Source organism: Giraffa tippelskirchi, chromosome 14, assembly GCF_054371585.1.
Source record: "Giraffa tippelskirchi isolate mGirTip1 chromosome 14, T2T-mGirTip1v1.2.pri, whole genome shotgun sequence".
NCBI lineage: Eukaryota > Metazoa > Chordata > Mammalia > Artiodactyla > Giraffidae > Giraffa > Giraffa tippelskirchi.
Window position 1 is genome coordinate 59,656,727 of NC_137288.1, and position 25,422 is coordinate 59,682,148.

The 25,422-nt window shown below is 42.3% G+C and overlaps 1 protein-coding gene and 1 long non-coding RNA gene across 8 annotated transcripts in view; both read right to left on the reverse strand.

Moving 5' to 3' along the window:
- ZBTB7C (zinc finger and BTB domain containing 7C) overlaps positions 1-25,422 on the reverse strand; it is a 456,655-nt gene that overhangs the window by 338,457 nt on the left and 92,776 nt on the right. The window contains exon 1 of one of the 7 annotated variants that reach the window (XM_081563473.1): positions 10,512-10,603. The exons of the other annotated variants lie outside the window; for them this stretch is intronic. The gene's annotated coding sequence lies outside the window, so the exon portion shown is untranslated. Of the gene's footprint in view, positions 1-10,511; positions 10,604-25,422 lie in introns of those variants that run through there. 7 annotated transcript variants of the gene reach the window in all.
- Positions 20,401-25,056, reverse strand: LOC145534978 (uncharacterized). The gene is made up of 2 exons (XR_014075151.1): positions 23,037-25,056; positions 20,401-22,687 (listed from the first exon to the last, which is right to left on the reverse strand). It is a non-coding gene; the product is annotated as an uncharacterized LOC145534978 (long non-coding RNA).

The window sequence follows — 25,422 nt, forward strand, 5'->3', positions numbered from 1 at the left end:
GCACGTGGATAAAGTCTCCAGGAAAAAGGTCAGGGCTGAGAAAAAGAAAGAATGAATCCAGGGCCTGGAAGACGGCTAAGAGGAAGCCCTCAGACACCCAGCCTGGGCTCCCACTTCAGCCCTGCATGCAGGTCACAAGGGATAGGGGTGCCTCCAGCCAAGCCCACCCCCAAAGCATCACCCCACTAATCACCTGGTTTTGCTTTTGTTCATGCACCAAACATTTGGTAAGTCTATTGGTGTCTGAGCAGTGGATCGGTGATGGAGCTCTAAAGACAAACAAGAGGTGCCCCCTCCCAGCCCCTTCAAAGCTCCTGGCCCAAGAGGGTGAAGCAGGTATACACATTATCGTCAGAAAATGCAGTGAGAGCAGTGAATGCAAAGTCTATGCGAGCTCAGGAGAAGAGAGGGCCAGGATTTCTTGGGGGTGGGGGTGGAAGGAAGAACACAATAAAGCAGGGCACAGAGGATGACATCTGAACTCACCGAAAGGATGACTAGGAGTAACCATGTCTGGACAGGGATAATATTAAAATCTGTAACAAATGCTAAGGCCTAATCCCGGCCAAATGAGAGCAGATGCTGGGCTTGAATGGCAGCCTTACCAGGTAAATATGTCTGCTTCCTCCCCAAACCCTACTTGAATGATCTTCTTTTTTTTTTTTTTAAGTTAGTATAAACAGACAAAGATGGGAAGAACCAAGGATGAGAGAAAAGTAAGAGAACTGGGTTTGTTTCTTTTAGATGTTAAACATATTTTGTAAAACATTTATTAAACATTTTGTAAAATGTAAGATATTAAACATATTTATATCAGGAATATAGTTGATTAGGCTTCCCAGGTAGCTCAAATAGTAAAGAATCTGCCTATAATATGGGAGACCTGGGTTCAATCCCTGGGTGGGGAAGATCCCCTGGAGAAGGGCATGGCAACCCACTCCAGTATTCTTGCCTAGAGAATCCCACAGACAGAAGAGCGTGGAGGGCTACAATCCATGGGGCCACAAAGAGTCAGACAGACATTACTGAGAGACTAATACACACATAGTTGATTAACAATGTTGTGGTAGTTTCAGATGTGCAGCAAAGTGATTTGGATATACATATACATATATCTAGTCTTTTCAAGTTCTTTTCCATTTACATTGTTACATAATATTGAATAGAGTTCCATGTGCTATACAGTAGGTTCTTGCTGATTATCCATTTTAAACATATCAGTGTGTACATATCAATCCAAACTCCTTAACTATCCCATCCCCCTATACTTCCTCCCTGGTAACCATAAGTTTTTTCTCTAAGTCTGTGAGTCTGTTTCTGTAACAGAATTTTGGAAGCTGGAAATCAGATGAACAAATGGTGAATGGCCTGGGAATCCCTAGAAGCTGAGTTCTAAGTCAGCTGTTGGGGAAGCTGAGAACCAACTCAATTTAAACAGCAAAAACCCCTTAACAGCTCAGAAACTGGTGGTACCAATTCTCTTGAAAGCAGGAGAAGACTTCCCTGGTAGTTCAGTAGTTAAGACTCCGCACTTTCACTGCTGGAGGCATGGATTCAATCCCTAGCTGGGGGGCAGAAAAGGAAGCAGGAGAGAAGGAGTGAGGAATAAAACAAAGAAGCCTGGCTGGCAACCTGTTTGGGGAACAGTTAGAGTCCCAGGTTCTTTCCCTGACTAGCAATGGCCCTTTGCCCAGCCCAGCAGAAAATGGAGGTCTATTCTTTGAAATAAACAAGGCTTTCTGGACGGGAAGACAGCAGGCAGAATCGAAGACATATACCTGCTTTGCTGAAAACAGAGGGATTAAAGAACATTCACGTGCATTCTGGTTACTGATGCACCTTCTCCCCTGGGAACTGAGAGCACCAACCCTCAGGATCTTCTACTCTCTAGGCAAGAGGCAAGATGAGCCTTCTGAGGATCCCAACTTGACCACACACAAAAAAAAGACATCTTGATTTAAGAAAGAGTTCATCTCATACAACTCAATATAAAATAAATAAATAAACACTATGATTAAGAAATGGGCAGAGGACCTGAAGAGACATATCTCCAAGGAAGACACACAGATGGCCAAAAGACACATGAAAAGATGCTCAACATCACTAATCATGAGGGACATGCAAATGAAAACCACACTGAGATATCACCTCACACCTGTCAGAATGGCTATCATCAAAACGACAATAAAAAACAAGAGCTGCCAAGGTTGTGGAGAAAAGAGAACCCTTGTGTACTGTTGGTGGGAATATCAACTGCTACAGCCACTACGCAAAATAGTATGGAGGTTCATCAAAAAATTAAAAATGGAACTACAATATGATCCAGCAATTCCACTTCTGAAAACTTTAACTCAAAAAGTTACATGCACCCCAAGGTTCACTGAAGCATTATTCACAATAGCCAAGATATAGGGGAACTTAAGAGTTCATCTATAGATGAATGGATAAAGAAGATATGATATATATATGATCACTGATATATGATCCATACATCAATACAATGCAATATTACCCATAAAATAGAATGGAATGTTCCCATTTGTGACAACATGAATGGTCCTAGAGGGTATCATGCTAAGTGAAATAAGTTAGACAGAGAAAGACAAATACCATATGATCTCACTTATATGTGGAATCTAAAACAAAACAGAAACAGACTCATAGATACAGAGAACAAACCGGTGGTCACCAGAAGGCAGGGGGATGAGGGCTGGGTGAAACAGGTGAAGATGATTAAGGTGTATCAACTTCCAGTTATAAAATAAATAAGTCACAGGAATGTAGTGTACTGAATAGAGAATATAGTTAATAATATCGCAATAAGTTTCTATGGTGACAATGGTTACTAGACTTAGCATGGTAATTGATCCATAATGTAGACAAATGTTGAATCACTCTGTTGCATACCTGAAATTAATATAATATTGTATGTCAACAATACTTCAGTTTAAAAAATAAATACTGCATAACACTTACACTCCACAAGAGAAAGGCCCAGCCAGATTTTTCTCCAGTGAAACGCATGGTCATCAAATCCCAGCTACACTGCAATTCTTAAATGTGTGCAGATAAGCAAGAATAGCCATATAACTGAATAAAGTGTCAAAGTTCTATCATAAGCTTCTTCAAAGAGGTAATATTGGAATCATAAAACAGGATGCTATAAAAACATTCAGAGAATAACAACAAAAAAGGAATCCGTATGAATTAAAAATATAACAAATTAAATACCAAGGAAATGGCAAACCACTCCAGTACTCTTGCCTGGAGAATCCCATGGACAGAGGAGCCTGGCAGGCTGCAGCCCATGGGGTTGCAAGAGTCAGACACGACTTAGCGACTAAACCACCAAACTACCAGAGGGTTGGAAGGTAAAGTTGAGAAAACGTCCTATAAAGTAAAGTAAAAAGACAAAGAGATAGAAAGAAGAAAAGAGAACTAGATATCCAGTTCAGAAGGTCCACTCTGCAAATCAGAGTCTTAGAAAAAAGGGAATTGAATGGGGGGCATAAAAAAAAGTAAGTCATCTACAAAAACCAGAAAATGAAGAGAAGGCACAGAGTTTACAGACCGAAAAGGCCAGCCAAGTGAGACCTTAGATAAAAATGTGAGCACACTGACAAAAACAGATCCACTGTATGGCAAAGTACATCATTATGACATCTTAGAATACTGGGTCCAAAAAAAAAAAAAAAGACAAACCAAGAACAAAACATGTTCCTGCATCAGAAGACTCAATATTAAAATGCCAGTCCTTCCCAACTTTATCTATAGACTCAACATAATCTCAGTCAAAATCCCAGAAAGCTAATTTGTAGATCTGACAAACTGATTCTAAAGTTTATACAGAAAAGCAAAAGATCTTGCATAACCAACACAGCAAAGAAGAAGAAAGTTGAAAGACTCACACTACCTAATTACCAAATTTACTATAAGGCTATAGTAATCAAAACAAGATGTGAAGTGAACAGTGAAAGAAGAGACACACAGATCAATAAAACAGAATAGACAGCCCAGGAAAAGACCCACACAAATGTAGATAACTGATCTTCGACAAAAAAGCAAAGGCAACTTAATTGAAAATGGATAGTCTTGTCAACAAATGATGCTGTAACAATTGGATTGCAACTACATACACACACACACACGCGCGCGCGCGCGTACACACACACACACACAATCCAGTTAGAAACAGACTTTACACCTCACGTGAAAAGTCAAAGTTGATCACAGACTTAAATTTAAAATGTGAAACTATAAAACTTCTTGTTGAAAACACAATAGAAAATCTCCATGACCTTGGGTTTGCTGATGAGTTTTAAAATATGATACCAATAGCAAAAGTTTTGAAAAGCACGGATATTTGAAAGGAGAACAATTGCCAAGTTGGACTTTCTTCCATTTAAAAATTTGTGATCCATGAAAGAAAACCCCTAGATTGCTTGTCTTTCTCCCAATGTCTCCTCAGACAAGGGAGAAAATATCTGCAAAACAGATTTTTGAGAAAGGACTTAAAATATCAAATAATAACTTGTAGTATCAATACTTCTTATATGTATATAATTTTTTATTTATTTTGGCTGTGCTGGGTCTTCATTTCTGTGAAGGCTTTTCTCTAGCTGCAGTGAGCGGGGGCTACTCTCTAGTGGTTCACGGCTTCTCATTGCAGTGGCTTCTCTTGTTGCAGAGCACAGGCTCTAGGTGCACGAGCTTCAGTAGTTGCAATACATGGACTCAGTAGCTGTGGTTCCTAGGGTTTAGAGCACAGGTTCAATAGCAGTGGCTCATGGGCTTAGTTGCTCCTTGTCATGTGGGATCTTCCTGGATCAGGGATTGAACCCATGTCTCCTGAATTGGCAAGCAGATTCTTTACCACTGAGCCAACAGGGAAACCCAACACCAGTACTTCTATACCAAAATATACCAAAACAACAACAACAACTCTTAAAAATTAACAATGAGAAGACAAATAAGCCAGTTTAAAAATGGGCAAACAGATACCTCACCAAAGAAAATAAGTGAAGTGAAGTCGCTCAGTCGTGTCCGACTCTTTGCGACCCCATGGACTGTAGCCTACCAGGCTTCTCCATCCATGGAATTTTCCAGGCAAGAATACTGGAGTGAGTTGCCATTTCCTTCTCCAGGGGATCTTCCCGACCCAGGGATTGAACCTAGGTCTCCCGCATTGCAGGCAGACAATTTACCCTCTGAGCCACCAGGGAAGCCAGTATATGGGTGGCAAATAAGTATATGAAAAGATCCTCAGCAGCATTTGTGATTAGTAAGTTGCAAATCGAAACAACAATGAAATATCATTACATACCTTAGAATGGTTAAAACCCCAAAACTGACCATACCAACTGTTGTCAATAAGGTGGAGCAATAAGAACTCAGTGGTTGGTGCAGAAAATACAAGATGATACAGTCACTAGGGAAGACATTTTGGCAACTATTTTACAAAGCGAAACATAAAAACCAGTATGTGAATGTTTATGGCAGCTTTATTCAAACTGCTAAAAATTGGGGACTTCCCTGGTGGTCCAGTGGCTAAGACTCTGTGCTCCCAATGCAGGAGGCCTGGGTTCGATCCCTGATCAAGGAAGTAGACCCCATTTTAGACGACACAACTAAGAGTTCAAACGCCTCAATGAAGATTCCACAGGCTTGCAACTAAGACCCCACAAAATCAAATAAGTAAATAATTTTTAAAAATTTCTTTAATTGCCAAAACTTGGAAGCGATCAAGATGTCTTTCAATAATTGAATGGATAAACAATCTATAGCACATTCATAGAATGAGCTATTACTCAGCAACAATAGGAAATGAGCTACCAAGCCTCAAGAAGATATGGATGAATGTTAAATGTATATTGCTAAATGAAAGAACCAATTTGAAAAAGCTACATACTGCATGATTTCAATTATATGACATTCTGGAAAGGCAAAACTATAGGACAGTAAACAGATCAGTGATTACGGAGGGGTCAGGGGAGACAGAGTGAAACATATGACACACAGGAGATATTTATGGTGGTGAAACTATTCTGTATAATACTGTAATGGTAAAAACAAGACATCGAGCATTTGTCAAAATCCACAGAACTTTACAGCACAAAGATGAAATTTTAATATATGAGAAAAAGGAGATATCCTAGGATGGAATTCAGAATATGACACTAGAATCTAGAAGTATTACATATAAAAACGAGTTCACTGAAGGGGGTGGGAAATAAAGTGCTGAACTAAGTCACTTTGAATATAAGTCACTTTGAACATAAAACTAAAGGAAAATCAATAATAAGTCATACTGATAGTATATAGCCTTGATTTAATGTGATGACAGTAGACACTTTACTTCTGTGATCTTCCCCAAAACATATTACTCCACTATAATCATAAGAAAAAGTTCAGATATATCCCAATTAAGGGACATTCTGCAAAACTATTTGACTATAGTTTTCAGTGCTCCTGAAAACTCTCAAGGTCAGCAAAAAATAAGTCTGAGAAACTGTCAGATATGGCAACTAAGTAGATACGACAATTCAATGCAATGTGTTATCACGTATGTGATCCTAGAAGAGGAAGTGACTTAAGAAGAAAACTAAGGAAATATGATGAAGATGGTATTTAGTAAATGACAGTATATCCATATCAGTTAATTTATGTGGACAAATGTACCACACTAATAGAAGATGTTCAAAACAAAGACAACTAAGTTTGGAGTATATGGGAACTCACTGTACTATCTTCACAGTAATTCTGTAAATATAAAACTGTTATAAAATTAAAAGTTTTTTAATTGTATAAAAAAACTTTTAAAAACCCCTAAATTTTTTAAACTTTTAAAATTTAAGTTTAAATTTTTAAACTTAAAAAAACAAAATTTAAAACCCCTACAACCTTCCAGAAAGAAAAAAAAGGGGGGCATGTAAAAGATCAGGTATCAGAATAGTTTCAGACTTCTCAATAATAACAGTGAAACCTAAAAGAAAATTGGGAAAATATCTTCAAAATTCTGAAGGAAAATGATTTTCTAACTAGAATTCTATACCCAGCCAAACTGTAATCAAGTGTGATGACAGAATAAATGTACTTGCAGTCATACAAAGTTTCAAATAATTTATATCCCTCTCTTTTTAGGGAGTTACCAGAGGATGTGATCTACCAATACAGGGTGTAAACCAAGAAACAATAAGCCATGGAATATGGGAAAACAGAAAATCCAACACAAGAGAAAGTCAAAGGGAATCTCAAGGTGATCCCAAGATGATAACTATGCACCAGGCACAGAGATCAATCAGTCCATTTTGAAGCACTTCAGAGATACAAACAGGGATTTCTGAATAGGAAAAAAAAAATCTGAACATTCTGAGAAGAGATTTAAACAACAGATAGGGGTTTGAGAATTTAATTAGTAATAAAAATATGAAATCATAAACAAATGAAAAATAATGTGATGATCAACTTCAGGGAAACAAAGAATGATTCAAGAAAGGAACAGCATCACAGAAATACTAAATACATCGCCCGGAAAGAGCACATACATAATCATAACAATGTAAACAGTCAATATTTGTGATATAAATATTTGGGGAAGATAAGGAGGTGGTGTGTCAGTCAGATTTTACTAGGGTATATTGCAGTGACAAGATCAGCCTCAAAGGTTTACAAGCATTCTAACTCATGTAACATTGCAGCACAGCTGTGGGTCAGCTATGACTATACCACGTCTCCTTCATTAGAGGATCTAGGCTAAAGAATTAGCCCCTTAATAAGACATGTCCATTTTCTAGGCAGAGGGGAGAAAGTAACTCACCCACACCATGCAATGGCTCCTAAACTTCTGATCAGAAGTGGAATACATCACTTCCACTCACATTCCATTGATCAAGCTAATCATATGGCCAAGCTCAATGTCAATTTTATCATTCATCCATAGGTAAGCTAGTCACATGACAATGTGAATAGATGCATGATTCAATTAGGAACAGTAATACAAATGACAAATCTATTTATACACCTGGAGGGCAAGTGCAGCAAAAGTGCTAAATTTTCACCTTCTAGTAGCAGGAAGTCAACAGAGAATGCCTAAAACTGAAAAAACAAAGTGGCCATTTATGCATGTTATTTAGAAATATGGAGGTAAGTGTAATAATTTAAGAGAAAGAACTGAAAGTAGTTGCCTCTAGAGAGGAGGAAATGGAAGTAAGGGAACAGGGGACTGTTCTTTTTTATAACAAATTTGTAAAACCATTTGGTAAAAATAACTAATAAAAGATGACAAATAACAAGGAGGCCAAGCAGCTCTTAATTGCTAATCTAACTGTGCCGTGGTTACTTTTCACTCTGTTTTTGATGATAAGAGAGTACATAAATCTCTTCACTTTAAACAAAGGAAGAGAAATCACTGACAGCTACTATTGTATCAACGCCCCTTCAAAACCACCACCTGGTATCATACATCCTCTGTGATGACACTCCTTCCTACCTAAGTGAAACCTAAATATCCTTTACTTTCTTTTCAACTACCTCTGCGTTATCCAAGCCACAAAAGAAGGAAAATAACACCAAAACCAATAACAGAATATAATTCAGAAATCTCATGACTGACTTGAAAACACATCCTTGTTGTTATTGCTGTGCAGGTGACTTGCCATACTAAATATTCAGTTCAGTTCAGTTCTACAAATAACATTTAAATTAAAATTTGCCCAAAATGATAAAATACACAGCTGACCAAGTGTTAACATTCTTTTCCCCCATTCTTTACTCTCAAGGTATATTCTGCATCTTGAAAGGTGCGAAAGTGGAGATGTGAAAATACTTTAATCACTGTTTAGCAGTAATTCAAATTTGACCCAATATTTTCTCCTTAAGTTAGTTAGGCCAGATGTGAACTTTGTGTAGGTATTACATCGCAATGGACTTCTGTAACATAATCAAAAGTGGATATAATTGCATTAGTCTCAAAAGACCGTGGGTCATTCATCTATCAGCCCTCACACTCAGCAGGCTCAGATCAATATAGAATTTCCTTTCATGAATAACTCCTTTTAGACCTCCAAAACAAAAACTTTAGTAAAATGCTATTTCAACTAGAATCTTCTAAAAATTGATGAGGTTTAAAGGATAGTAGAATACTTTTCATTGCATTTCTTTTTATACTCTGTTGTTTGAATTGTCTAAAAAAATTTTTTTTTAATATTTTTCTAAAGCACCAGAAAAGGGAGGAGGGTTAGAAAGGCATATAAAAGAGTTTAGCATGTGGTAGGAACAGCAAACAGCAGACTGTCACCAGAGTTGTAGTGTTTGGATGAGGCTGGAAGGAAGTTCTGGGAGCCAGGCCTGCAAAGGTCTCACGCTCTAATGAAGGGACTGGAGTTTAAGCTCAGGTATTAGAAAGATAATCCTGAGGGCTGAATAATCTTAGGGGTCAGAACTAGTGGGAAAGAAAGATCTATCTGTGGCCTCAGTCCTTTTTGCCTTACCTCATTTTAAATCACAAGGGCCTGAACCAGAACACTAAAAATGGAAGTGGAGCCGATGGGATAAAGACAGAAGGCAAAAAGATGGTGGACTCAGTAAGATTTGGGAAATACCGTGAAGAGAGAGGTAAAGGGAAGAAGGATAGAAATAGGAAACAAGGCTTGATACGTGGTTTTAGCTTCCTGCCACGCCCACCCACCCCAGGACAAGTCCTCCACCGTCATTGTCTCAGTCTGATGGCGTGTTTGACCAGCTCAGCCTTGGGACAGGTCACCTGCCCTGAATCCAGCCAGACGGTCCCTGGAGCTCCCGCATACTGGGAACTGGGGGACTGAAACCACTCTGGGTGAGTCTTTAACGAAGTGGGAAAAGGAGCATGGCCCCTGTCACCACATTGCCGGAAGAGAAGCTGCTGGAAACTGGAGGGTGTGTCCAGGAAGCTGGGAGCGGAATTGGGGAAGATGTAAAAGGCATCACAGAGGCTGCATCTGACACATCCCAGTGTCAGATGCAGCCTCATTGCAGCCGCTTGATCAAACGCACGCATGTCCTTGGCTGAGTAGGGTGGCCACCGTGACTGCACAGCTGAGGTGAGTCATGGCAGACCTCATATATGTTTTGGACATGTTTTATTTCATGCTTACTATTTTTTGGATTGCAGATCTCTTTTCAACTTGCAAACAATATTTCTTTTTAGGTCACAAACCTTTTTATAGGTCTCTGAGATATTTGTAGCCCCTGGTATACCCACAGTGCCCTGTGTCGCAATTAGGAAGCAATTGACAACCTCTTGAGGCTGATGAGGGTCACTGCATTAGAATATCATGACGAAGGGCTACGGTCAGGGTTTCAGTTCCTATCCTAGCCAACTGGTGTTGCACAGCCCAGCAATAACAGATCCCGTCCTGAGGTACAGCCAGAGGGGGTGGAAGGCCCCATTACAATTCCAAATGCATGTGCTGTTTATTGTAAAGGGTGTAAAATGTGGCCTTACACAAAGGTAGGCCTGCCCAGAAAGCACTCACCATCGAGAGTGGAAGGTAGGAGGGCAGAGATGGACGTACCGAAGCAGACAAAAAGTCCCTTTAACCTCTTCCAGCTAGCTGTTCAGAAATACACAGGAAACCCTTGATATTTGCAGAGTCGTGATTTGTGGTTTCAACCATGCACAGCATTGCTTGCTCCTTGCTCCTCGCCAGCCCACACGGTAATGCTGCAGGCAGCCAGTGCGGCAGACACACAGCCCATGTGTCTCTACAAAGCTCCCTCAGAGTGGCCTTTCAGCTGCCCTGATGCTTGAGGAGGTTCTCCCCTCCCCCCACCCCCAAGCTCCCACAAGTATGCTCTTTTTAACCCCTTACGGTTGAGTCACAGAACCATAGGATGCTTGAACTAGAAGACAAGGTTCTTAACCTCCACTCTTTTCTGACTCTCTGCCTATTATTCCTGCCATCCCAGCCCCTGCCTAATGCAATCAGAAAGAGGTGTCTCCTAAGCAGAGGCCACACCCTCTGGCTAATACATCCCAGATTGAATTGTGATGGAGAGGACTTCTACCCCAAAGACAGTCACAGCTGATCAAGAAACCTTGCCCTTACCCACCACCAACAGCAAGCATCTTCTAGGCTAGATATGAGAAGGTGGAGAGAAGAGATGGAGAGAAGGGAAGAGGGTAAAGGCTGAGTCCACAAGGGAAGAAAATGTACCTAACATCCAGGCAAAATTGGATTCAAGGTCTATTTCTCTCATCGATTCAACAAATCTTTACCCTGGCCAGTGCGGTGCTGCAAACAGAGGGGCAGAGCTGCCTGGCAAAGAGGGGAATGCAATCTAAGTTTAAAAGGCTCGGTGTACCCAGAGTCACCATATTTTCCAAACCACAAATCAGAGCTCTTCTGGAAAACCCAGGTCACAGAAGAGCAGAAAACACACAAAAGAACCTTGAGTGTAGGATGGTGAGATACAGCCTGTGTACAGATGTGCTGGGAGAATGCAACTGGTAACCTGAATAAATCCAGGGGCTCCACATCATCCAGTCTCTGCGAGGACTCATCAAAGATGCAAAATCCAGCAATCTGCAGTAACTGAATGGAGATTCCAGTCTTGTCCTGCTTCAGCTCAAAGAATGATACTGAACACTAAATGATAACCCACTGAGTCATCTTTCAAGGTGTTCTTTCTCTCCTCCCCAAATCTCCTAGAACTCTCTAGAGCCTCTCCTTGTCAAATCTTCCAAACCTTCTGGGTCCCCTGCACACGGCTTCTCTATTGTGTTTCTCCTGTTTTAGCCCACTGTGCAGTGGGAGCTGTTAGTTCCTATGGGATGATCCAGAAAGACTTTTTAGAGTGGGAGGCACATATGGTAAATTTTAAAAGATGAGTTGGATTTTAATAGAGAAGAATTGAAGAACATTTCAGGTTGAGGGGCTATAATGAGCAAAACGAGGAGGGGGCATGAAATTCCCTGTCATGTCAGGGACAGCAGAGTAGCTGAGGTCAGTGTGTGCAAAGGCAGAGAGAAAATGAGACTGGAGAGCCTAGTCAAGGATGGATTTGGAAGTCAGAAATCTGGATTTACTGGACTCTTCTGGTAGAAAGATAAGGTGTACCAAAGAGCATTCTGGGAAGAGCCATTGTTTAAATTAGAGAGGAGACCAATGTGAAATGTATTAAATCCACCCACTAAGCCAGCCCTCATTTTCATTTTACATTGGAGGATAGCCGATTAACAACGTTGTAAAGTTTCAGGTGGACAGCAAGTGACTCAGACATACATATACATGTTTCCATTCTCCCCTAGACCCCCTTCCCTTCCGGGCTGCCACACAACATTGAGCAGCTCTCTGTGCTATACAATAGGTCCTTGTTGGTTATCCGTTTTAACTATAGCAGTGTGCACATGTCTGTCCCAAACTCCCTAACTATTTCTTCTTCCCATCCTTCCCCCATGGTAACCATAAGTTCCTTCTCTAAGTCTGTGAGTATTTTACTGTTTTGCAAGTAAGCTCATTCGTATCATTTCTTTTTAGGCTCCAAATATAAGTGATGTCATACAATATTTCTCCTTCTCTGTCTGACTTACTTCACTCAGTATGACAATCTCTAGGTCTATCCATGGTAAAAAAAAATCAGCCCCCATTTTAATGGATGCCCAAAATGAATGGGTTTTTATTTCTAATAGGCAGTTGTAGCGGAAATTATGGAAAACTTGGTCACCTGAAATCCACAGATAACTCAGGGGTCTCACTGTAGTATCACTTAGGGCCAGCTGCCTCCTCCAGGAAATCAGAAAGTTGTAAAACAAACCAGCTTACAGAGTATCAATATCATGAGTACCAACTGACAAAGAGAGAAAGCAAGCATGGTTTTCACCTAAAATACTGGTCTAGTTAGTTATGCATGTTTGTTTGTTTTTGTTTTTAACTGGAAGATACTTGCTTTACAATTGTGCTGACTTCTGCCATTCAACAATGTGAATCAGCCATAAGGATACATACGTCCCCCCCCCTTAAACCTCCTCCTCAACCCCGACCCCATCCCATCCCTCTAAGTTGTCACAGAGTACCACTTTGAACTCCTTGTCTTATACAGCAACTTTCCATTAGCTCTCTATTTTACATATGATAATGTACATGTTTCAGTGCTAGTCTCTCAATTTGTCCCACCCTGTCCTTCCCCTGCTGTATCCAAAGTCTGTGTCTGTGCCTCTAATTCTGCCCTGCAAATAGGTTCATCAGTACCATTTTTCTTGATTCCATATACATGCATTAATATACAATATTTCTTTTCCTGTATAATTGGCTTTTGCACTGTTGGTGAGAATATAAATTGATACAGCCACTATGGAGAACAGTAAGGAGATTCCTTAAAAAAAAATCAGGAATAAAAGTACCATATGATCCAGCAATCCCACTACTGGGTGTATACCCTGAGAAAACCATAATTGAAAAAGACACATGTACCCCCAATGTTCACTGCAGCACTATTTACAATAGGTAGGACATGGAAACAACTTAGATGACAATCGACAAATGAATGGATAAAGAAGTTGTGGTACAAATATACAAGGGAATATTACTCGGCCATAAAAAGGATCACATTTGAGTCAGTTCTAGTGAGGTGCATGTTTGTTTTATAAGACTGCTTCTTCCTTCTAGTCAAAATCCCAGGCATGCTTCAAAACCTCAACCACAAAGCTGCCCTTATTGGCCACCCTCCCTGCTGTCCTTGTGAATACCTGTAATACCAAATAGTTTGCCAACAATTTCTGATGCTGTCCTCTATTTTCTCATATTGTTTCAATAGATGTTCATGTCTTCTCCCTACTGAGGGAAGATGTCCATAAGATCAAGTATTGTATATTATCTTATCAACACCTAGCAGTGTGTCAGGACACAGAAAGAACAAATAAACTGTTGCTGAGTAACTGATTTAAGTGTCTGTAAAATATAGCAGTGCTTGTATTACTTTCTTCTATAATGGGAAATCCTTGAGAGAAGCTGGTTTTAGCAAACTGATTTTTAAATATCTCATTTCATTTAGACTAACAGACACTAATATCATAGAAGTCGGAGCTGGAAGACAGAAACACTTGGGCACCTTAGCACATTTCACATGAAAGCAATTGGTATAACTGATCTAGAACCAGTAGGCACAAAGGGATTGTTAGACAGGCACATCAGTATTTACAAAAGATGTTCTCCGAGAGATCAAATGCCATCCCCTCTCATCTTGTTTACAGGATTCATCTGGCCTCCTCCTGCCTCCAGTCTTTATTTGGACCAAGTTACACGGCAGCCCAACCCTGTCTGAGTCATCACACTTTCTAAATAATTGCCCTGCAGTCTGATTAATGTGGAGGCTCTAGGCTGGAAGTAGCAAGTTAACTGTGCACATGGCTAAGCCACATTTTGTCCTTTACAAATTCACAGAGAGACGTTCAGCACCCCGTGTGTCCATGTTTATGTGTGTTTGTATAGTGGGCCTGCCTGTTGACCTTGTGCGCTCCTGGAGGCCGGCCGCACCTCTACAGATTAGGTCTTAAAAGAGCAGGGTGGAGACAGTGGGACTCAGAGACAGATGGGAAGATGTGGATTCAAATCCTGATCAGGCAGCTTCCCAGCATATGATCCTGAGCCAGGACCGTCACTTCCCTGATGCTTGGTTTTCTTCCCCCCAAAGGGTTGTTGTAAAGATTGAAAATATGTGTGAGTACTTAGCACACAGAAAATATTAATAAATGGTAGTGATGTCAGGACTGCCCCCCCACCAGGTATTCCGCCTGAGTGGCCTCACAGCTTCAGTCATCCAGACCACCCAGATCCAAACCCCAGTCTGAAGAGGCCAGCTGGAGCTGCATTCGCAAGCAGGGAGACCCTCTCCTGATACAAAAACAAAGAACTGGATCAATACAGAAAAGGAGAGAGCTGGGGAAAGCAAGCAGCCATGCTCCTTCATGCCTACTGACCCTGCAGAGCCCAGCACAGGGCCTGACATTCATAAAGCCTTTGACACATATTCTGAATGAGCCACTAAATGGGTGAATGGGAGCTCTCTGAATTCTCTATACACAGGTTTCTCCAGAATCCCTTCTCCACATCAGAAGAAGCCTATGCTTACTGAGCTGGAGGCAGAAGATTTTCAGCAGGAAAGTGTTGCTGGCGTATTTAAAGACCCCATCAGTTATGCCAGATGAAACTATGGGCAACCACAGGAAGGGTGGGGCTGTCCTGGGAACACTTATTAAAGGAAAATCCACCAGGTTGATCAAAGACACCGTTGCCTTTTAGTGTTTTCATTAAATCAGTCATTTTTTAATTACAAAAGTAATATATGTTCATACTAGAAAAATCAGAAAACAAGCTTAACCAAAAAGTATTAATCTTTTTAAAGATTTATGTTATATGGACTATTTTTTAAAGCTTTTATTGAATTTGTTACAATACTGCTTCTGTTTTGTTGTGCACTTTTTTGGCCACAAGACATGTGGGAATCTTAGCTCCTCGACCAGAGATCAAACCAGCAACCCTGCATTGGAAGATGAAGTCTTAACCACTAGACCACCAGGAAAGTCCCCTCAAAATGTTAATCTTAATAATATTTTAATATTCATTATTCTAGACTTTTTCTATACATAGATACATTTTTCTTGTCAAAAAATAGTCTTTTTTTTTGCTAAGCAATCTATCTCTTTCATCTTTTCCAAAGCACTAGATAGTCTCCATAAAATTTATTTTCCCTTGATCTAGAAGAGAGCTTCATTTTTTTTAATTAGTTTTTTAATGCATACACACATCATAAAAGTAAGACATGGTCAAAAAAAGTCAAAGAGTAACAAAAAGTAATGAATAAAATGAAAAGTAAAAGCCACTCCCACTATCATGCCCCATCACAGTCCAAGAGTGACACTTAAAGACCAATGTTTAGTAACTGCTGGTGACTGTTTAAAAATTATAATCACAATAGGTATAGTTATGGCTGATTCGCATTGTTGTGTGGCAGAAACCAACCCCACATTGTAAAAATCTAAAACAAAAATTAAAAATATTATAATCACCACGTATCACTTACCTGCTTAAAACCTTCCAACAACCTCACAGTCACTGCAAGTTCCAAGCCCACCCCCAGACCTGCCCATTCTGAGCCTCCACTTCTCCAGGGATAGACCTGCAGTCCAGCATCTCCAAGGTCCAGAGTTCCTGGCAGGCCATGGCTCTGCATTCATACTTTGCTCTCCATGCCGGGAAAACCAAGGCAGGAGCAGCAAGTAAGAGGGGCAACCTGAGTGAGAGCTGGCAGCCTTTGAGCTCCTTCTCCTCTGCCCAGAGGCCCTTACAGTTGACAAAAGGACCCCTTCTCTGGCCCTCACACTCACCTTCATGTGATACAAGGTCAGTGTGAGAACAAGTGGCCTGGTCAAGAAAGTCAGTAAGCTGAGCTGCAGCAGACAGGGGCTCCAGCCTTCCTTCAGCAAATAACTTGTTATGTAACTTAAAATCTCCCAGCTTCCATTGCCTCATCAATAAAATGAACCGAGTGGACTGGACCATCCAACTCTCTTCCAATGTTAGCACTCAGTGCCTGAGAAGCCAGGTCATGGTCACCTGGACGACTGCCACCACATGAAGGCAAACTGCACCTGCCCAGGGAAGGAAGTCCTCTGTGTGGCGAGGCCCTGCGCTACACTCTGCCTGCATGGTGTCTCTCAGCCTCCTTTACTCTCAAGAACTCTGTGAAGTAGGTAATTTTCCACCCTGATTTGACTCTACAAGAAAAAAAGAGACTCAGAAATCTAAAGTAACAGGTTCAACTTCCCATGACTGCTAAGTGGCAGAGCCAGGAGTTAAAGCCAGTCAATCTGTTTCTCGGGTTCTCTTTTATGCTCTTTCTGAGTGAAGCTCATTGGATTTGGGGGTTGTTTTTGAAGCACATGTAATAAAATTTTATTAGAAATGCATGGAAATATTTTCAGCTTAACGTGTTATAAGGCAAAGTATAATGTCCAATTTATTGGATTTTTGATATGCAATTCAGTCAACTCTATATTCTATAGGATAATAAAATTCTTCATTAAATTAACTGGACATGACTTAACTGATTATGACATTAACAAAACAATGCAGAACCAGTACTCTGACCCTCAGCTGTTATCCATCGATCATGGCTTAACATACCGCTCACTCTTCCTACAGCTATGGTTCTCAAACTGGAGAGTGCATTAAAACCTCCAAGAAAGCTGGTTAAACTCCAGATCACTGGGCTCATGCATAGAAAATTCTCATTCAGCTGATCTTAGTGGGGTGGGGCCTGAAAATTTGCATTTCTCACTAGCTCCCAGGAGATCTGGGGACCCCCTGTAGAGAATCCCTGCTCTTGGACACCCCTGTCCTCTCGGCTCATCTAGTTCCTCCAGGCTCAAGCATTCCACTGTCCGGCTGGAAATGCCACTGTTTAGCTGTCACGATTTTGCTCCTCTCTTCGAGTTTGCTGTCTACCTACTTCTCCCCCTCTGGCTTCAGCACAAGGGAAAGCTTGGCTTTCTGCCCCATTAGTTGGCTTTCGGCTCCACACCAGCTGGCAAAGGCTGAAAGGGAAAGCCTCTAAGTAAGCAACCTAGCAGGGTGAATTCCCTTGAATCAGAGGGAAGGACTGTTCGCCTTTCAAAGCATAAGATCTCCCCTTTCCACTACACATTGGGTATCTAATAGCTACTTGCGTCTTCATACAATTGGTTTCTTCACTCGCTTTTTTTTTGCACAGCTCTGAATTCTTTAAGATGAAATGCTCTTTTTTTTTGCCCCCCAAACATCGTTTTCTGAGAACTTTCTTTTAAAACACATACACACCCCAACAAAACGCAACCAGGATAACACAACAGTGGTTTCTACACAGAAGTCCAAGTACAAGCTATGGCCGTTTCTCTGTTTGGCCTAGTCTCTTCGTTTGGACTTGTCAGATATAATCAAAAGATTGCTGCTTCTGGAATAAAGGTTTGAGGGAGTGGGTTCTTCATTCGACCTCTGCTCCTTTCAGGATTCCTAGATGATGAGAAGTGATGAAAAAGGACAGCAGGGTGTCCTTACCGAGATGCTTTAAAGCAGCAAAAGACAGCTCTGGAGCAGGACTGGGGAGGTGGGACACGAGACGCCTATAAGGAGATAAATGAACCCTGGATGACGCCACTGTCACCCGCCCTCCTGCCCACTTGCCCTGTCCACATTAGGCCATTCCGACAGGGCAGTGCAATGAAAAGGCAGTGCCACTCTCCTGGACAGTCGCGAGCCCCGGATCTAGCCCCAGGTCTACTGCTGACCAGCAATTTTCCCTGGACCACATCCTTCAGCCCTAGGGACAGTATCTGATTGTGTGTATATAGGGGCACTGGCCTGGATGACCTCTGAAATCCGCTGCAGCAGTCTGTGAGTGAGAACAGGAAATGGTGTTAGGCAAACGTGCTAATGAATACGTTTTTGATGTGACAATACCTCGGCACTTGTGAACTGTTAATGACCAGGGAGGAACAGTTGTTGTCCAAGCAGTGAAAAGCTCCACCTGCCAGGGTGGGACCAAGAGGAATCAGGAGGGGCGCTGCCCAGAGTGTGCCCCCTGCAAGCCTGCTCTGCCCTCCACACTACCTGCCCACGTGGCTCCTTCTGCAGAAAAGATAAAGGGAGAGGACACAAGTACAAGGGCTGCGTAGGACAAAAGATTCCTTTCCTTTTCCTCCTCCTTCCACAATCTCTGCCCCACTAACAATCCTGATATCACATATACACAAATATATATACATATACATATGTATACATACATACACATACATATGTATATATGTGCATATAATATATGTATACATACATACACATACATATGTATATATATACACATATAACATTCCCTGACATACATATATATGTATGTAGAGATATATATGTGTGCTAAAAATTAATCATTGCGTGGTACACCTAAAACAAAGTAAATTTTATAGCATATAAGTTATACCTCAATAAAGCTGTTAAAATGTTTTTAAAAGAGAATTTTTATAAAGTTAAGTTTTCATTTAATACTTCTGCAATTAAACTCTGAATCAAAACTAAAGGAAGTTTCCATCAGGACAGCTTCAAGATGAACACACACAGGCGCACACACACACACACACACACACACACACACACAGACACACACAGGAATAAAGCAGACATTTCTAAGTAACAATAAGCCATAGAGGGCAGAACCCAAGAGGCTGCAAGGTGATCATAAGCACCCTGAGGTCAGCAACCTCAGCACTTGAGTTACAGATGCTGTCATTTTAGCACCTGGAAAATGATGCCCCTTGCTCAAGGAATCTGCCTGCAATGCAGGAGACCTGGGTTCAATCCCTGGGTCAGGAAGATCCCCTGGAGAAGGGAATGGAAACCCACTCAAGTATTCTTGCCTAGAGAATCACATGGACAGTGGAACCTGGTGGGCTACAGTCCATGGAGTCACAAAGAGTTGGACCCAACTGAGTGACTAAACACTTGCTTTTTGCCTCAAGGAAGCCAGAACCCTTCTAGATATTCTAAAGGGCATACAGTGCCCAGTCTTCAGGGCAGCATTTACTTTCTGACTGGACATCAAAAGGGAAAAACAGACCAGACAATGAATAAAGTCACTGGACTTCCTTCCCAGCCCCGGCCAGTTCCATGGCCCAGGTCAGTCCCATGATGGTGAACTTCTGCAGCATTTCTGTTGCAACCATGGCACTGGAAGACTCCTAAGGCTCAGCTATTTAACTCCCCCCACACTGAAATGGGGCATAATAGACTTCAACTTAGGACTTCCCTGGTGGCTCAGTGGAAAAGAATCCGCCTACAATACAGGAGACTCAGGTTCAATCCCTGGGTCGGGAAGATCCCCTGGAGAAGGAAATGGCAACCCACTCCTGTATTCCTCCCTAGGAAATCCCATGGACAGAAAGGAGCCTGGCAGGCTACAGTCTATGGGGTCACAAAAGAGTCAGACGTGACTTAGCAACTGAACAACAACAGATTTCAACTTGGCGTCCTTTTTTTTCCTGAACTTCAAAAAGAAAATCTCCACTTGACTGTTTTTAAAATTCAGGTACCTTCTACTTGTAAGATCTTAAAAACATGTAGGTTTCTTTTCTTCCTTCTCCTCTATTTTGTTTGGTCAAATCAAGGCTGCCACTGGCAGATTCTCTAATGACTGATTAGAGGGTGGGTGTGTGTGGCTGGATTTTCCGGTGATATTAGCTTGAAAGGGCAATTTGTGAAGAGCTCTCTGCCATGTCAGGAGCGCAGCTAAGCCAGACCCACGGCAGATGACTGAAGGTGCGGGGTGGGGTGACGGGTGAGCAGCAAGGGATCCAAACCAGGGGAAGACTAGATGCGGTGGCTTCATTTATTTTGACAAATCTTTTCTTTTTAATCATCTGTAATAAGACCACAGTACATTGTGCCAAGTGTACGATATATTTTGGAAAGGTAATGAAGTCTATGAAATAGGCAGCATAACTCAGCTTCCATCTATTAAATCCTTGCTGAGAAGTAAAGCCAGAGGTGTGTGTGTGTGAGGAGAGAAAGAGAGAGAAAATTATAGGGCTGGTATATTAGCAGGGGCAAAAATTAGCCCGGTTCTACTACTACATTGAGATTTAGAACATCAGAGTACAGTGACTACATTTTTCTGTAGAGATCTTTACAGCTATTTGAAATTATGAACCCATAATATGCAAATGCACGGGGCTAAGAAATACACATTCTTGGCAGAGACTGAAGATGTTATAATGTGTGCTGTAAACGGCAACGCGTATGTGTATAAAATCAGTGCGCACATACTAACTGGTCGATTATCCCCTCTAAAACCACACATAAATTCTCCTGACAGGAATTGGAATTTCACATACATCCCAAGAATGAACAGACTCTTAATGTGCTGTGTGTGTATATGAAGGATGGAATATAAAAAAATAAAAAAAAACAACAATGGAATGGGTCACCAGGCTACGAGAGCTTTCTGACTCTCGAGCGTGACCACAAAGGGACTGGGGGCTATGGTTTCCTTTTGAATATGATAATTATGATATTAGTAGTAATCGATACTATTTATTGAGTTCTGGGCTCTGTGAGAGCCAGTATGCTGGGCACTTTCCATCAGTGATTCTACTTAAGAAGGGAAGGAGGAAGGTGAACGGGAGAAGGGGGGGAGAAGGGATGGGGGGGGTGTATGTTGTTTTGAAATGCTTTACCACTGTGGCAAGTGCTACTTTCCCCAGGAATGTCACTATTTACAATGGTGAAAATGTTAGCTTGTCCACAAGCTAGGCAGGAAGAGGTACCAGGTCACTCCAGTATCCCAAGGCAGAGTCCTGATACAAAGATGTGTCCTTTTGTGGTGTGACTACCTCAGACCTGGACTCAAGACCTATGTAATAGCCATTCCTTAGTAAAGAACAGAAAACTCGGGAAGTGCACTCCAGAATCTGAAAAGAGGTAACAAATTCCCAAAATAGAATGGTGCTGAGTCAGGGCTATACAAACACAGGGTCTTGAAAATTGTTAAGGAAGGAACAGAAAAGCCTCTGGTTACACAATGGCTTCTAATGACTTCTGCAAATAAGTGATGCTTAGCAAGGTGGCTCAGTCTGGTGCATCAGAATCTGTCATGAGGAGTTTCTGGCAAAGCAATGGAGATAAAACATAGCGTGATTTAGTTTTCCATAATGTAAGCGGAAATATCAGTTTATCAAATAATTCACTTTTACAACCTTTATCCCTAGTCCCACGCCCTTAGGAAAGCATCTTAGGAAAACACGGCAGGGCTCCAGGTAAACAAAGGCAAGCACACGCTATCAGTGTCCCCATGGCTGGCCAGGAGAGAGACTGGGATCTCGCCCTCTGTTTTCTCATCTGTACCACCCAGCTTGTGAGCACAGATACCAAGTTCTCAGAAAAGAGCTGGAATCTGACTTACGAGATGATTTGCAAAATGGGCATAAGCACATCCTACATCAGAGCTAAGCCAGAAACAGGAAATGTTTTCCTCCCCTCGGGGTGCTTTCCACATTCTATAAGAGTCAGGGCAAGAAGCCTAAGAAGATCGCCATAACTTCTTCAGGTCAGATTCAAACCTACTAAGACTTCATTCATTCCCAGTGCTAAAGGCAGTCAGAAAAACAACAGGTGGGCTTTTGTGTTCAAGTGGTTTCTATTTATGTATAAGTTAGTACCAGGACAGAGAACCCTGAGATTACAAAGATGGACAGAAATCTACTGGAGGCTCTTACGAAAACTTGGGCCTTGGAATGGGGTCCTTGAAGCTTTCCAGCACATCACACAGCCTAACCATTACCCAGGATTTACCAGCCCTCACATCCTTTCCTCTGCTCCTGTCCGGTCATCCCTCAACCCCACATAGTACTAGGCCCACAGCCCAAACAGAGGGTGTAATAAAAGAGGAATTCTCATCCTTCACGGTGAGTCACAAAGTCCTTAGCAAGTCATGGGACTCTCACAGAAGTTAAAATACAGAACCACAAATCTACCAGAAGAGAAAACACAGACAAATGCACACCTCTGGGATGTCTTAAAACCTGGGCCCAGTGGCTTGATATTCCTTCGTGCTGGTAGTTGCATTTTTACAACAGTGCCGTGCATTTGCCTACGTGCTAAGTTGCTTTGGTGGTGTCTGACTCTTTGCGACTCTATGGACTGTAGCCTGCCAGGCTCCTCCATCCATGGGATTCTCCAGGCAAGAATACAGGAGTGGGTTGCCACGCCCTCCTCCAGGGGATCTTCCCAACCCAGGGATGGAACCCGCATCTCTTACATCTCCTGCATTGGCAGGTGGGTTCTTTACTACTAGAGCCACCTGCCATAACTGGCTCCAAAAACAATTTCCCAAAATGTCATAAGAAAGAGATACTGGTCAATGGATAAAAATCATCCCAGTTTGGTTCTGGACTGAAATACATGGTTTTAATACTTGGTATCAAGTGGATTGTTGTTGTTGCTGTTATTTAGTCGCTAAGTCATGTCTGACTCTTTTGTGACCTCATGGACTGTATGTACCCTGCCAGGCTCCTCTGTCCATGGGACTTTCCAGGCAAGGATACTGGAATGGGTTGTCATTTCCTTCTTCAGGGGATCTTCCCAACCCAGGGATCGAACCCACGTCTCCTGTATTGGTAGGCAGATTCTTTACCACTGAGCCACCAGGGAAGCCCATCAAATGGATTATCTCTTCCTAAATTCTTAAGGCTTAATGGGAAAATTGACATTACTGCATCCCCTGAAGCATACCAGAATTGAGTTAAACCAGTAAAAAAAAAACAGAGTGAAATGGATAGAGGGGTAAACAGCCAGGGGATTAAGATTTACTGCAATTACTCCTCCAAGCCTCACCTCCTTAACCAACTGTATTTCCTCCTGCTTCCTACATGGGCTTTTCTGCAAAGAGGCAGCTTCTTGGCAGAACATGACACAGGGTACATGGGTCCCACCACCATTCCTGTGCACAGACTGTTTCTCCCTGAATAATCTCTGGGAATCTCAGTGTCAGTTTAGGTGCAGTGGGCAGAAGATGGGCTCTGAAATCTGAGCTCTGTTAAATGGAAATAATAATGCCAAATGTACATTGCTGTGGGACTGAATGGGCATAAATGGGCATACCACACCTGGGCAGTGTCTGCCATGAGCAGTCACTAAACTGATGTTAGTGTCCATCCTCCTACCTCGCTCCCTTTCTGAGGTTCATCTCATGTCTCACATCCTGTCGACTCCAGGCAGACAACCTCTCTTTTCTGTAAAGTCTTACAGTTCTTACAAGACAGACTGCATGACTTAGCTCTTCAGCATTAAGCCTGTGTATATCTTACATACATCATCACTTTCCCAGCCAGGTTTTCAGATCCTTGAGGGAGACCATGTCTTGGGCTTCTTCTGATGTTCTGCAGAGCTTGTGCTGTGCTTAGTTGCTAGTTGTGTCCGACTCTTTGAGACCTCATGGACTGTAGCCCGCCAGGCTCCTCTGTCCACGGGGATTCTCCAGGCAAGAATACTGGAGTTGGTTGCCATGCCCTCCTCCCGGGGATCTTCCCAATCCAGGGATCGAACCCAGTTCTCTCGCATTGCAGATGAATTCTTAACTGTCTAAGCCAACAAGGAAGCCCTGAAGACACAGTGGGGGCTCCAATGCACCTTGTTTTCTCTGTGGGATCCCAGCTTCCCTCCCTCACCCCACCCCCACATCTATACCAGCAAAAATTCTTTGTGATGAGCAGTTTCTAGGGCCAGTCTGGAACTCTTCAGCAACTTTAGTTGGTTGCCTTCAAGCCTGCTGATAAAAGTTTACATTCAGGCTGCTTCCGTAAGTATTATGAGCTCCCAAGAGAACAGGCTGAAAGGACTGGGGCCAGTGTTCCTGAAAGGAGATGCCTTCAGTCCAGGAGGGGAGTACAAAGCTGCAAACACCCAGGGACAGCCCATGAGGGCTCCAGTTCAAGTGGGTCGAGGGTGCCTCCTTCAACACAGTGGGGTTGATTTCCCCCCATTAATCCCAATCCCTTCTGTCGGCAGGCTGCTCTGCCGTCTCTGCCCATTTGCTGAGAAGGGCTTGGCCTCAGGGAGAGCCTTGCTCTCCAGACTGCAGACTCTCTGTTTTCCTGGGATAAACAGGAGTTTCAAAGCTCCTCAAGGTCAGAAGAAGCACAGTGAGGACACAGTCTACCTGGCTAACCCAGGGTGCCAGACTCTGCCTTACGGAAGACCTTGCAAATAGATGGTGACCTAGAGAGGCAGGTGAGCGGGACCAAGGACATGGTGTGACAAGCTTGGGCTTCCCTGGTGGCTCAGCTGTAAAGAATCTGCCTGCAATGCAGGAGACCTGGGTTCAATCCCTGGATTGGGAAGATCCCCTGGAGAAGGGAATAGCTACCCACTCCAGTATTCTGATCTGGAGAATTCCATGGACAGGGGAGCCTGGCTACAGTCCACAAGCTTGGGCAGGAACACTCACTGCTCACAGGCAGCCAGTCAGCCCAGAGCCCCTCCTTGAAACCACGCCCCCACATCCAGTCAAAGGGCCCAACATTCCATCCATGGCTCCTATTTCCCCTCCTTCAAGGCTGCCCCCAGAGTGCTGCTTTAATTGTTCTTTCCCTCCATCAAAGTCACCCCCACTCCAACCCCAGGCCCAGAACAGGAGGGCCATCCTGTAAGCCTCCTCCTTTTGTGCTCCCCCACCCACTGCCTGGCCCAGTGCCCAGGACACAGCTCATAGTAGGAACTCAAGAAACATTAGCTTAATAATGTCGGCCACAGAATTTGTTTTCTAGGAAGCTTGATGCAAAAAAAAAGTTTATTCTGCTCTTAATCTTTAAATAATCAAGCAATTTTGTTCTTTGAAGCACCTTGTGAACAATAAATCAGCAAGCCTAGA